The sequence below is a fragment of the Gopherus evgoodei genome, chromosome 7 (genome assembly GCF_007399415.2).
Source record: "Gopherus evgoodei ecotype Sinaloan lineage chromosome 7, rGopEvg1_v1.p, whole genome shotgun sequence".
Classification (NCBI taxonomy): Eukaryota; Metazoa; Chordata; order Testudines; family Testudinidae; genus Gopherus; species Gopherus evgoodei.
In genome coordinates this window covers 12,561,402-12,575,094 of record NC_044328.1, presented here as the reverse complement: position 1 = coordinate 12,575,094, position 13,693 = coordinate 12,561,402, and the positions used below count along the sequence as shown (strand labels likewise).

Below are 13,693 nucleotides of genomic sequence, written 5' to 3'. Positions count from 1 at the left end.
TGAATCCACAAAAGATGCCGTCTCGCTCAAAACATGTTTGGGCAACTTTGAGTTTCTCTTAAATTGGATTTAACTGGCTACACTCCACAGCTGGCAACTCTGTCAGCAGCAGGTGCTAAATGTCACATTTCAGCAGCAGGCTGCAAGCAAGGATGTTCCAATAACTAGAGTTTTGTCTGATAGCACCAATAAAATAAAAAGTGTCTGTCAGCATTCCAGGTGCCAACCTCATTTTATATGAATTCAGAACTTTGCTGTAAAAATATGTTTGAAGCATGAAACTTAGGACATAGCGTTTGACCTAGGAGCACATTTTGTTCTGAAACATTTTAAATGGGTTTTGCACTGTGCCCTAGAAAATTTCCTGTTTTGTCTTCTATTTTCACTTCATTTCCTCTCTTTCCCCCCTTTCCTTTCTTCTTTTCCCCTTCCTTTTACTATGCAGTATTTTTTTTCCAGCTCAGTTTTTGTTTCCCTTTCTCTAGGCTGTGTCTACACAAGATAATGTTGTACCCGTTTTCCAGCCCCATTGCAGCTTCTCAACGAAAGTGGTGTTAATGAAGAAAGGCTGCAGGTGTTTTCAGCACAGTGTCCTGAAATCCAGGTCTACACATAGTGCTAAGAATGCTTCAGCATACTCTATTTTAGTGTTTACACTCTTTATCTTATATGGCACTCTTCACCATAGTATCTGAGCACCTTCCAGTCCTTAATGGATTTTATCCTCGCAATACCCCTCTGACAGGAGAAGCGATCCTGCAGCACTGTAAATGTAGACAAGCCCTGAGGGGGGTTGTAGTTTCTCCTTCATATGGCACTGGAGCCTGAAACAGTTGCCAGTGGGAGGCATCCCCCAGTCGGATTCGTGCTGCAGTTCAGCATCATCACAGGCCTTTGCTAGCTTCAGGGCTTGTGACTAAGAGCGGGGGAAGCGCAATGCAAAAAGGTGGGGCAGGGAACCAGGCGAACCCTTCCCACACACCCCGCACTGTCAACAAGCTGCTCCCGGCTGCCAGAGCCTCTCAGGCCAGGCCCCCTGCGGGCAGCGCGCCAGCACTAGCCCCGCCTCCCTCCCGGCGGAGGCGGGTTGGCTGTCTGCGGCGGCCATCTTTGTTGATGTGTCAGCTCTTAGCTGCGCCCGGGAGCTGCCGCAGGAGGAGGAAAAGGGGGGCCCCCGCCGCGGCCATGGAGGAGCTGCTGCCGCTGCCGTCCTGGCTCCCGCCCTCCTAACCAGCTGGTAAGAGGCCGCTGGCTGGGGCTGGGGCTGGGGCTGGGGCGGCTTTGGTAAGAATCAGTGGGATTGGGGCAGGGAGGGTTGGAATGTAGGTGGGCTCGGTGCATTTCAGCCCCCCTGTCTCGCTCTCCGTAGGGGGCCGGCCCCGCCTGATCGCTGCACCCCACGGGGTACTTGCGTCGCTAGTTCGTCTCCCTAGTTTGTTGCTGGAGAGTTTTAATCCCTGATGTTGAGGGCACTGTCCCCCCTCCCGCCGCCTTGCAGGAAGTGTTCGCTGGGGATGCCTGGTGTGGGCAAGGGAGATAGGATCCTACTGATGTTTTATGGTTCTCCAGCGTCTCCTGTCTAAGGATCTCGCAGCGCTGGTTGTTGAAGTTCCCCTCTGCCTGGGAGTTAGGGAAACCGGACTACCGCAACTGACCCAGGGACGCATACAAGTAGAGGTCACACAGTGACTGTGGAAGAGGGAACCCAGGAGTCCTGACTTTCTTGCTAGTCAGCATTCTAGAGATGCCTCTGTTCGTGTTCTTGAATAGGATCGTCACCGATGATGCCGGTGGGCAGCTGCCTACGGGGTTGTCTCACCTCTTAGTACTTTTATTTCCTTCTCCAAAGTACCTGAAGTTATTAGGTAATAAAACCCTAAGGAGCTTTGATGCTTCTCTAAGAACTGACAGCCAGAGCTGCCCCTAAATGTGCATTGAAAACTAATCATAAAATGGCAAGACTTAATTATTGCTTTAATAATAAAATATTAATTGGTTATTCTGTACAGTGGAAACTACAGCAGACAAAATGTACTTTGAGCTTTTGTGTGTAGTCTTTTCAATTGCTAGTTGCTATGAGATTTCAGTGAATCTGTTACAAAGGAATCCAGGTAGCTGTAGTTGGAGTGATATCAGTAACTTGTGGCCTCTGTGGGCGAGGGTCAAGTTTAGGAGAGGGAAAAAAAGCAAAATGAAATTGAATACAAGGAGGTTAAAGTCCTGACTAGGCAGCTTCATACCATTTCCTCATTCAGAAGCTTTAAATTGTATAGCTCCTGCTGTGTATTGTCTGGTTCCCCCCTCCTTTTGTTTTTTTTTCCCCCTCTGTGGAAAATGTTGATTATATTTTTACTGTTCTAATGCATAGAGTGTACAAAGCCTTCCCACTTCCCATTGTTTCTGCATTTGGAGCTTCTATTATACAATTGCAGTTTTTGTGGTAAAACTATGTGAAGGCCATGGGATAGCTTACATGAAGGGATTTTTTTTTTTTTTTTTTTACCTTGCAGGTTTACTGCAATACAATATGTATTTTCCACTTTTACTTATAAGAGCTATCTGAAGTTCCAAGTTTAAAAATGGGAGGTTTTATTGCAACACAGGAAAGAGGAAAAATTCTGCTTGCATAGTCCATATTTTTAGCTCTGATCCTGAGAAAGCAATTTACACAGGTGGACCCTTTAAACCCACACAGAGTTCCAGTAACCTCAGAGAGACATTGTGAAGAGCTGGGCAGGTTGCTTTGTGGGATTGATTTTACATGTGAAGATCCCAATCTGCCCTTTTATTTATTTTTAATACAGTACTCTTATTTTTGTTGTCTCGTTTACTTTTTCTTATAGTAGAATTTCCTTTATGAAAGGTAAAATAATACAGTATAATACTAATAATGCAGCTCTCATTACAAAAATCCCAGAGTGTTTCATAATAGCAAATTTAGAGATGCTAACTTTCAAGGGACATTATCCAGGTGAAATCTAGTTGGCTTTATAAAAATAAAGAATTTTAAAAAGTAGTTTCATTTCCTTTGAGTCTTCCCTGCTAACTTCTGGAATAGAATACAGTCACATTTTCCTGCTTTATTTTAAAAACCAATGTATATTTCTGTGCTGTTGCTCTTTGGAAGACCATGAACAAGGGAAACTGATAAACTGACTATACAGGGGGAACAGTGAAACTGGCTATACAGAAATGTGGACAAGTGTGCACTCAGTCGTCGCTTTTAAAATGTAAAATCTCATGCGCTCGTGGGAATCGGGATCTTGTTTTCTTGCATAGGTTCTTATAGTTCCTAACTCCTGGGAGCACATGAGATTTATATTGTAAAAGTGAATATTGTGTGCCTACTATACTACTCATCTTTAACAGACCTCTGTTAATGAATTTACCTTTAAAGCTTATTCACTCATCTGAGTCTCCTGAGCACTGATATTTTGGTCCCAGCCGCACTTTTAAAAGTTTGCAGGAGGGCCTTGTTATAATATAGTAATGCTCCAGCACAGTTAACACATGAGTCTGACTGATCAGTATATATGGAACAGTACCATATTTCAACTGTTTTATAACTTTGGACTTGCAGGGTTGTAGCAACTTTTGGAAACTCCTTTAATTAAAAACGCATTTTAGTACATACTGGCTCAAGCCATGACTTAGTACAGTGGTTTTCAACTTGTGGGCTGCACACCCTTGAGAGTCTGCAGACTATGTCTAAGATTTCCAAAGGGGTCTGCACCTCCATTCAAAAATTTTTAGGGGTCTGCAAATGAAAAAAGGTTGAAAACCCACTGACTTAGCCAACTCCGGATGCTACAGTGTTGTAACTAGCAATGGTAGTGGTGGTGGTGGGGGGGTGAGCTCTCACATAGACAGGTTACTAGGGATTAATTGGCACTTCAACAACTGAGTCATTCACCCCTGCCCAAAGCAAGTCTGGATGACATGGTGTCTAAAATGCTGCTACTGCAGCAAGGCTACACTAGGGCTGTTGCCAGTGGAGGTGCACTGGTTTCAGACATGGGTGGCTGAACAGTATAGAAAAGACCAGATTGGGTTAGGAGTGTGTCAGTTTAGCTAGAAGGGTGCTAGGTCTTTTCTACACTGGAAAAATTAAGAAATATGTTTCTGCACTGCTGCAACTCCCCCAGTGAAGGATTATTTATCTGATTGTCCCTCCCTTCCCTTTTGTATGCAAGCCCTTAGAGCTTAAAGGCTGTTTCCAAACCCTGTTTAAAAGATTACTGTTTTGGGGCCTCAGGCCAACCCCCTTGTTAGGATTGTAGGATTCCCCCCCCCCCGACAATTATGAATAGATCCACTTTGACCATCACATGTACACTAACCTTGGAACCAGATAGACTAAATATTAATAGACTCTGGTTACCCAGTGACTTGCATTGTAATTGTAACAAATCCAGCCGCAATGGTAAACCTAAATATGTTAAAGTTTATCTTCAAGTTGAGCTGTGATTGGTTTCACTGCCAAAACATCAATCAGATCACAATATGAAGCCTTTGCAAGATATGGAGAAAAACTCAGAGGTACCTCAAAGGAATCATGTAAAAAATATACATTAAGGTAATGCACAAGTTGTTACACAAGCAAAGAAAACCCAGTTAAAGGAGCGTATCTTGTTTTCCAGTTCCTTTAGAATGAGTCATAGTGCTTTGAAGATATATAGTACTGAGTTTTGCACCTCAGCACTGAAATGGAGCACCCTGCAACCATTAAAAATATATATAATAGGATTAAAAACAATTAAATAAAAATGATAGTCTGATATTCTCAATTTCCTTGCTTTTATGTACACTGCCAGTCTACCCTTATCCCTCCCATCTGCTGAAGCTTAGTGCTCATAGCACAGTGAGGCCTTGTCTACACAGAGAGCTGTGTCAACTTATACTTGTGTTTTAGAGCAGTGTTACAGCCTTAATATACAGTAGACTTTTCCGTTCCTGTTACAGACAGAATTGTGCCCTGACCATGGTTACAATCCTCTTTGACTTTCCCTGTGTAGACAGATAGAACCAAACTATGATACAGGCTACCTCCATGAGCCAAGCAAGCTATGTTTGGAGTAACATGATTAGGACTAGTGTCTTACCTTACCAAATTTTGAGAAATCTCCTAGTTTTGCCCTACCACTGAAGGGAGTGCTAGTGTAGACAGAGCTCAGGTGGTTTTACTGCCAATTTGCCTAGACCTGTGCTGTCTAAATAGTAATAATGGTAATAAACTACTTAAGACCTTTAAAACACAGATTTTAAACATGGTTTAGTTGAAGCCAAACCATGTTAGAAACCATCTTATCTGTAATCATGTTGCGCTCAAGTACTTTTCCTTTATGGTGCTTAAATACATGTTTACCAGCACAGAGAGACATATTCTACTCCTGTTGCGTGCATGGAATATATCATTCTTATCTTATTTAGCACACAGAACTAAACTACAACTTTATTTTACATGGAGTTTTTCATATATACTCTGTTCTGAAACAATGAGATGGAACTTAATACAGGATAGCTGGCTTTATGTTGGAAATAAGCAAACAAAGGGAACGCTGCCAAGTGGTACAATAATGTGATCAAACTAGGTGTCCTGGAAAGAATTGCATGTAGTACAAGAGGCAGCAGAAACAATTCTTTATTTTAAACACACAGGTTCTCAGACTGCTGTTTGTGGACCAGTGACTGGCAGCTAGTTGATCACAGGGTGATGTCTCTTTATCTTGTTTCGAGCTTTTAAATTCCATTAAAACATTACTAAAATACATTAAAGACTTTTCCCTTATTATCCTTCTGTGTGAGCAATTGCTGCAATTGCCACAGGGATGTTACACAATTAGGGCTAGGAATAAGTGGTCCATGCAGTTTTTGAGTGAGCAGGGGAAGTGGTCCATGTGGTTATAAATGGGAAACAATAATCACGGGGAAATTTTGCGCCAAAAAAATAAAAATTCTGTGCACAATACAGTATTTTAAAATTTTGCATATTTTATTTGTCCAAATAACACTATATAATCATTCCAGTTTCAATTATTTTTATAATTTATTTAAAAATAAAATCAGCAACTATGTCTGTAACAATACAGAGACACAAAAAATTTGTCCCCCCGGAGTAGAGAGTTAAAGAAACCCATAGAACAACCCAGTTTCTGTTTCTCTGCCACCTCTCCCCCGGAGTGCAGCTTGGGGGCCAGACACTTGCACCCCTCTTGCCTCAGAGTCCAGCGGTGGGGTCCCACCCCACTCAGACACTCACACACCCCCAAAGCCCACCTGTGAGCCCCTTTTCCCCAGCCCAGATACTTGCATGCACCTCCTACACCCCTAGAGCCCAGGGAGCCAGAGGGAGAAACAGCCTGATGCTGGGTCTCAGACTTGTGTGCAGATTCCTGCACGCTGCCTCCTTCCTTCAGGGCATGCCAGGAACTGCAGCTGCCCAGAACCCTTGTAGCTCTTACCCCGTCCCTCTGGCCATGTCTTCTATTTGTGAGCTGGGGAGCTGGGCTCTGCAACGTCCAGTGGCCCTTAGTGGCAGCCATCCCGCCAGCAGCTTATTTCCGGAGTTGAGGGAGTAATTTCTGTGCAAATTCTGCATTGTGCAGTGGCACAGAATTCCCCCAGCAGTAAAAGGAGGAGTGCATGAGACTCTCTATTATTAAGCTGTCCATGCTACAAAATAATTGGTCTGTCTAGAGCTTTACAATTTAATGAAGTTCTCAGTCAGAAATGGCTGGCTCAATCATATCTATAATAAAAATATTATGCATTATTAGGTTAGCATATTTTATTGTATCTAGTATGTTTGGAGTTCATTATATTGCTGTAGAGCTCACTATTGTGATATCATTGGTAGCTGGATAATTTGGGTCACAGCAACTGATCTGCACGAACAGTATTACTGAGTAGGGTTTTGTGCTTGTTTTATAAAGGGCGGAAGTGTGTGTGTGGGAGGGAGGGGGAATCTTGAACCTATAAGAGAAATTTTAGACTGACAGAACATAACTTCCCCAAGATGACAATTGGCTAGAACCCTAGGAATCTGTACTGCTAAAAAGGCAGTTACTACCATAACTCAGATGAATGATTCTAGAGAGATACTTATCTTACCAACCAAAATCAGTGTTGAGACTGGAGCAGATGCAAAAGTGCATGACTTTGCTGCTGAAAACACGCAGAAAATTGAGCCATCGAGCTGATGGGAGTTGCTGGCCAGTCTAGATGCAGAGTTTGTTGATATGATAGTTAACAAGGTTACTGAAGCCAGTCTAACTCTTGAGAAGCCAGTTGGCAATCGAGCATAACTCTCCTTGACTCTGACAGTCAATTTGCTTACACTTCTGTAACCTCATTGCTGTTTGATGTCTATCACTGCTGCAATCACAATGATGCCTATACGAGTCACTGACTCAATTCCATCTTATCTGAAAGTATCCCTTTTTGCTTCCCTCTTATTGACTATTGCACAGTCCTTTGCCCTGGCTTCTCTGCGTCCCATCTCTCCAGATTCCACCTGCCCTTTCACATGTACCAAAACCCCCATGATTATATGACCATCATCTTCAAACAGCCCCCACGGGCCCAATATTTATTTAAGGATCTGATTCCAACCCTCCCTTTGTTGTTAAAATCCTCCATAGACTTGCTGTAACTGACTTCATGGACCTTTGTTTCTTCTTTGAACTTCTAGCAGCAGTCTCTTCTCTGTCAATTCTGCAAATGCTCTGACGATAATTGTGAACTCTATAGCATATATGTATAACAAGCAGCAAGCATACTAGAGAGAGAATAAAATATGCTAACCTAATAATGCACAATATTAATTATAGCCATAACTGATGGACCTGTGTGAGAGGCTGCTCCTCTGTATTTCTTGTCACTTAGAACATAATTTCTTTATTTCTCCAGTCAATTGATTCCTCGTCTCCTTATGAAGCTTGGTTAAAAACACATTTTTCTTCCTTGCCACTTAAATTTACCACTTAAATTCTCTCTCATTTACCTCTGGTAATATTGTTTAATTCAATAAAGTGTGTTGAGATGCAGCTTGTATGAAAAAAGAACAGACTAACACGGCTGCTACTCTGAAGCTTGTATGAAAGACATCATGCAAATTAAAGATGTGATGTATTATTGACTTGGAAATTGAACAGGAAATCTAGTCATCTTGATCTATGCAATGAACATAAAACAGTAACTGAAAATATACTGTTCTATTAAAAAAACAACCCCCCACTCCCAACTGGTGGAACTACTGAAGTACAAAGATGTGTTCAGTCCTTTTACTTTCAGCTGAGTGAATGCTTTGAGATTTGGGGTGGTAATGTAGCTGTCTTATAGTCCAAGCTGCAAGAGCTCTCCGTTCAATTTTAATTGTTAGACTGTAGTATGTGTACAGTACATGTGTCATAAAGCCTGCTCTGATGACAAATGCATATCTATACATTTCATAGACAGTGATTGGACATGCTGACCTGTTTCTTTTCCTAATTAAATAATTATAGTTAGGGACCTTGGCCCATGAGACTCATGGTTTTAAATTAAAGTTTGATTTTTTTTTACCACAAATCACATAATTATATAAAAATTCAGAATATTTTGTAGTATCAAATCTTTAATCCTTTAATACTACCCTAGTGTGAAACTACTAGTGTTTGTTGAAGTGTAGACCATGCCACATCGCATCAACATCATGTGGGTTTGTTTTTCTAATAGTTAGTAACTAAGTACAATAGATTGAATTAGTAACAAAGTGACAGTTGTAATTACAAGTTTCTTTGTTTCTATCAGTTGTCAGATCTTTGATAATATTTTAATGCTGTTTTTGTGTATTGTAGTAGAGTAACTTTTTAAAGGATAGTGGAAAATATATTTTTAATTTTACAATAGCCTTTTTAAGGTGTTGATAACAGGATGGTGTAAAGGACATGGAATGATATTCGGTACTATGGTATTAGGAGAAAATTTCTACATAGAGCTAATTTATCTAAACAGGTATAGGCTTGCTAATAATACTTAATGCTGTTAATGAAGGTCTTTGCACATAATCATTTCCAGTCTTATTTTGAATTTGCTAGCTACTGTGTATGTTAATCAAGAAAATTCTAAACAATCTTATACACTCTGAATACTTTCCGTCCAATTAATCTTAACAATTAACACTCCCCCCGTCCCCCCCAATAAACAAATCCTTCACCCATTTCTATATTATGCCTGGTCTACACTGGGTGTGGGTGTGGGGGAGGGGGAGTGGAATTAATCTAAGTTATGCAATTTCAGCTACGTGAGTAATGTCGCTGAAGTCAACATACTTAGATTGACTTACTGTGTTGTCTTCACCACGGTGGATCGACTGCTGCCACTCACCAGTTGACTCTGCCTGCGCCTCGTGGTGGTGGAGTACAGGAGTCGACGGAAGAGTGTTTGAGGGTTGATTTATTGCATCTAAATTAGACGTGATAAATCGATCCTTGCTGGAGTGATTGCTGCTTGCCAATCCGGCTGGTAGTGTAGACATACCCTTACAAAGACTAAATTATCTTGTCTTTTTTTTTGTATTTCCATTTGGAGTAGGGGGTTGATTGCTCAGAATCCTTGAACACAGAAACAGCTTTATAAATAAATTATCCTGTAGATACTTATACGCAGCTTTTATTTTTGGAGGAGTTGGAAACTACATTGATAGGTTTTTGTGGTGATGGAAGCTGTAGTGTAGATACGTTGTAGGAGCTGGATGATCTGATCTGGTAAATACCTGAACCCTGTCTACCCTGCAACATCCACTCTAGATTGTACTGAAGCAGAAAAATGCTTACAAATGTTCCCAGTGTAACTAAGGCTACGTCTACACTACAGGATAAATTCGAATTAGATTAAACCGATTTTATAAAACAGATATTATAAAGTCGATTGTGCACGTCCACACTAGGCACATTAATTCGGTGGTGTGCGTCCATGGACCAAGTGTTGATTTCTGGAGCGGTGCACTGTGGGTAGCTACTGTAAAATAATGAGGCCAATAACGTCGATTTGCTTCCACACTAACCCTAATCCGATATAGTAATATTGATTTTAGCGTTACTCCTCTCGTTTTGTAGGAGTACAGAAATCGATTTAAAGAGCCCTTTAAATCGATATAAAGAGTAGTGTAGTGTGGACGGGTGCAGCGTTAAACCGATTTTAACAGCGTTAAATCGATTTAACAGCATAGTGTAGACCAGGCCTCAGATCACTGTTTCATTAGCTTTAACAATTGTTTCCTTGGCAGAAAAGTGCTTCTATGTAGGGGGCCCATTTGTGCAGATCATCTTGCAAGATTGAGGCCTACTATCAGAATGGAAAAAATGAGTGAAAGTAGCAAATGATAGGGAAAAAAGAAGATGGGAGGAAAGTAAAGGGTTAGTTATAGCAATAAGACCGTTACTCAGTTTAGGCATGTGTACATCATCATGGGGCAAAAAAGAATTAAAAAAATAATTTATAGCTGGCTTTCGTTGCAGACATCACAGTGAAGGATAATTTTAAGGAGAGTTTGCAGGTTCATATAGACTTATAAAACTGACATATTTTAACATGAGTTTTGGAGAATTAAAGTCAGTAAATGTGCAGATAAAGTATTTTCTTAGTGGAACAATATCTTGATGATAATCAAAGTGCAGCTTGCAGACATAGATAAACTACATTCCATTTTAACAAAAAGAGGTTGAATTTCAGCTGAGGATGCATTTGGAATCTTGTGGCCTGACTTCCAGAGGTACCGAGCAACCATAACACGCTGTGAAGTCAATGGGAGCACCAGGTGCTTAGTACTTTTGAAAATCAGGCCACTTAGTTCTTTTCTCTAATTAACAAAGGTGACGTTGTTTTGTTTATAACAAGTGGAGCAGAATAAGTCAAACGCACATCTGGTATGCTTTACAGCAATCCGTAATTTTGTGGGTGGAGTTCTCTCTCTCATTTGGATTAGGAAATTGTGTTGCAACACTATATGACCTGTAACCACGAGTTTTCAAAGTAAGTGCAGTAATGCATGCAGTTTACTCGTAGAAATAGAAGCCATATTGCTTATATTTGCTAGTGGAAGAGTCAGGAAAAGCCATGGATTCTTTTTGGACTAGTTGCCCACAGATGAGTTCTTGTAAGAGTGAAACCAGTGACAACTGGCTTCAACTGCTTTGAAGAATGTACTAGTCCTGCAGTACTGTGTCAGAAGCAACGACGCTAGAAAAATATAGAGACAAGTATTTTAAAGTGTGGTGAACTGTACCATAGCCTACATGTAATGCAGCTGATTTTCCTTCTTGATTCAAGTTTGCCATCTGGCTTCAGGACCAGCTTCTATAAGTCCCATCCAAAGCAGAATTTTACCATTAATTTTACATCACAAGCCTGCATTAAAGAATGAGTAACTTTTTTTTAATTTTTTGTTGGTGTGTTACTTGATATGTAGAGATTCCCAAGTATATCTAATAAAAGAAATCATGCAACCCACGCTCCCAGAGGGACTCTGACTTCTGTTCTTCAGCTCAGTAAGGCTAGGCTAGAATTTCTTTATATTTCCTTTCGCCACTGTTGCAGCTCTGCCAGTAATAGTAACAGCTGGAAGCACTAGCAAGGACCAGGCACATGTCTTTTAACCACCTTCTTGTCTAACCACTAAGAGCTGATATACTTTTTTGTACTTTATCCCAGTAGCTTGTTTTCTTTTCCATATGGGAATGGCTGTATCAACATAAAAGTTTTATGTGAGAACTATATCTATGCTGGGGGCTTTGGGGGGAGGTTTGTAGCAGTTTAAGTGCCCTGGTGTACTTAAAGTGCTACAACTCATGTGGTTAGAGAACTGTGCTCTGGATTCAGCTTCAACAGTACACCTCTACCTTGATATAACGCTGTCCTCGGGAGCCAAAAAATCTTACTGCGTTATAGGTGAAACTGCGTTGTATCGAACTTGCTTTGATCCACCGGTGTGTGCAACCCCGCCCCTCCTGGAGCACTGCTTTACCATGTTATATCTGAATTTGTGTTATATTAGGTCACATTATATCGGGGTAGAGGTGTATTTGAATGATATGCAGGTGCCATGCACCTAACATCTTTGAGTACCATTCATGATTCCCGTAAGCAGCATGAAGATGCTGTTCTTTCCCTCTTGGCAATATGGGGAAAGGTGAATAACAGTAACCTTATTATTGGGTTCTGCTGGCCATATGTGCTGATGTGCAGGCTGCCTGAGCGAGTGTTATGCAGACCAAATGAGCATTACTGGAGTTGGAGGAGCAAGTGGACCTGACTTTATGGGGTTCCTTGCACAGAAAGGAGAGAGAGTCTGCACCATGTAGAACAGGCAACCAGTTCTTTGCTGTGGGGAAGACAGCTGCCCCACAGTCCTGGCCACTAATAATAGAGAAAGATCTACTTTTTCTTCTCTTTCTTCCACTCATCAGTAGGAGGGAGAGGAAGAGTAAAACAGATGCCAATAGAGGGGAGTGACCCTACCAATCAGGAGGGAGAGACGATGAATAGTCCCCTCTCCCAGAGACCAGCAGAGCAAGCTATACATTAATTTACTTTTATCTATTTTATGTGCAATTCAAGTTTAAAAAAAATCTTATAGTCTGCCCTCTAATTTCTGAGCTTGTGGGGTTGGCAATATGGAGGATTGGTGGAAGTTGCAGAGCATTTGAAGGATTACTGCTTAGAGGTGGTTGCTTCTATATTCTATGATGATTTTTAAGGGAATCGACCTTGACAAAATGCAACATTTAAAAGTCACAGGAGCAGTAGGTTGTTGGTCAACACAGGTTTTGAGAAGGGACTATGAATATAAACAAAGGATCTGAATAGTTTAAGGACTTTGCTGTTTAAAATTGAGTCCTTCTGAAGAAATCATACGGTCTGGTCTGCGCAGTTACCATTGCAAATTAAAGTTGAATCTCTCACAGCCTAGTATGTCATGCATTATTTTGGTTCTAGAATTATAAGTTAATCAGAAGTTTAATTTGAAAATGTGTTAAAACAAATGCTTTCTGCATCCTCTAGTTTTCAGTGAGTGAATTTCCTTAAGCTTATTATTATTTTCGGCAGACTTGAAAAATATTTTTTAGTTCAGGTACTGACATTTAACATGTGATCACAGATACTTTCCTCATGTAGTAATTCAGCATGATAAACTTATTACTATGATCCGTCACATGGCTGTGCAAGCATAAACTTACTCTTTTGTGCTCTTCCTTCTGATTTAATTTCTCACTACAAAATAACATTAAAAATCAGTGTCTGATAGACATATATATATATATAAAAAAACCCCACCAAATCCTTTGCTCCCTGCATTTCTTAAAATGAAGTTAACAGGGTGCTGTATAGTTGGTTGTCAGTTGCAAGAGTATGGGAGTGAACCTTGGATAAGAATTAAAGTTGAATAATTGCCATGGGGTAGATCAGACATAAACGGATAAACAAGTTAAGGGCTTAATTCTGCAGACCAGTAGGGCTACCAACATGAGAGACTTTGCAGATTGGGTCCATACTGTGCGGATCAGGCCACTACTGTGTTAAATGATTCCAATAAATATATTAAACTTTTAAAAAAATTCCCAAGTGGATTTGAGGGCACTTCAAGCTCAGCAGAAGTGCTCTGGGTCAGACAAAAGACTAGCGGAAAAATAAATATTTTTACTTAAGTATTTTC

The 13,693-nt window shown here is 40.7% G+C and overlaps 1 protein-coding gene across 4 annotated transcripts in view; it reads left to right on the top strand.

Moving 5' to 3' along the window:
• The first annotated feature begins 1,080 nt into the window (after nt 1–1,080).
• CCDC186 (coiled-coil domain containing 186) overlaps nt 1,081–13,693 on the top strand; it is a 52,685-nt gene continuing 40,072 nt past the window's right edge. For 3 of the 4 annotated variants that reach the window (XM_030568313.1, XM_030568308.1, XM_030568312.1), the window contains exon 1: nt 1,081–1,237. The gene's annotated coding sequence lies outside the window, so the exon portion shown is untranslated. Of the gene's footprint in view, nt 1,285–13,693 lie in introns of all 4 variants that reach the window. The other variant, XM_030568311.1, reaches the window with a different exon arrangement.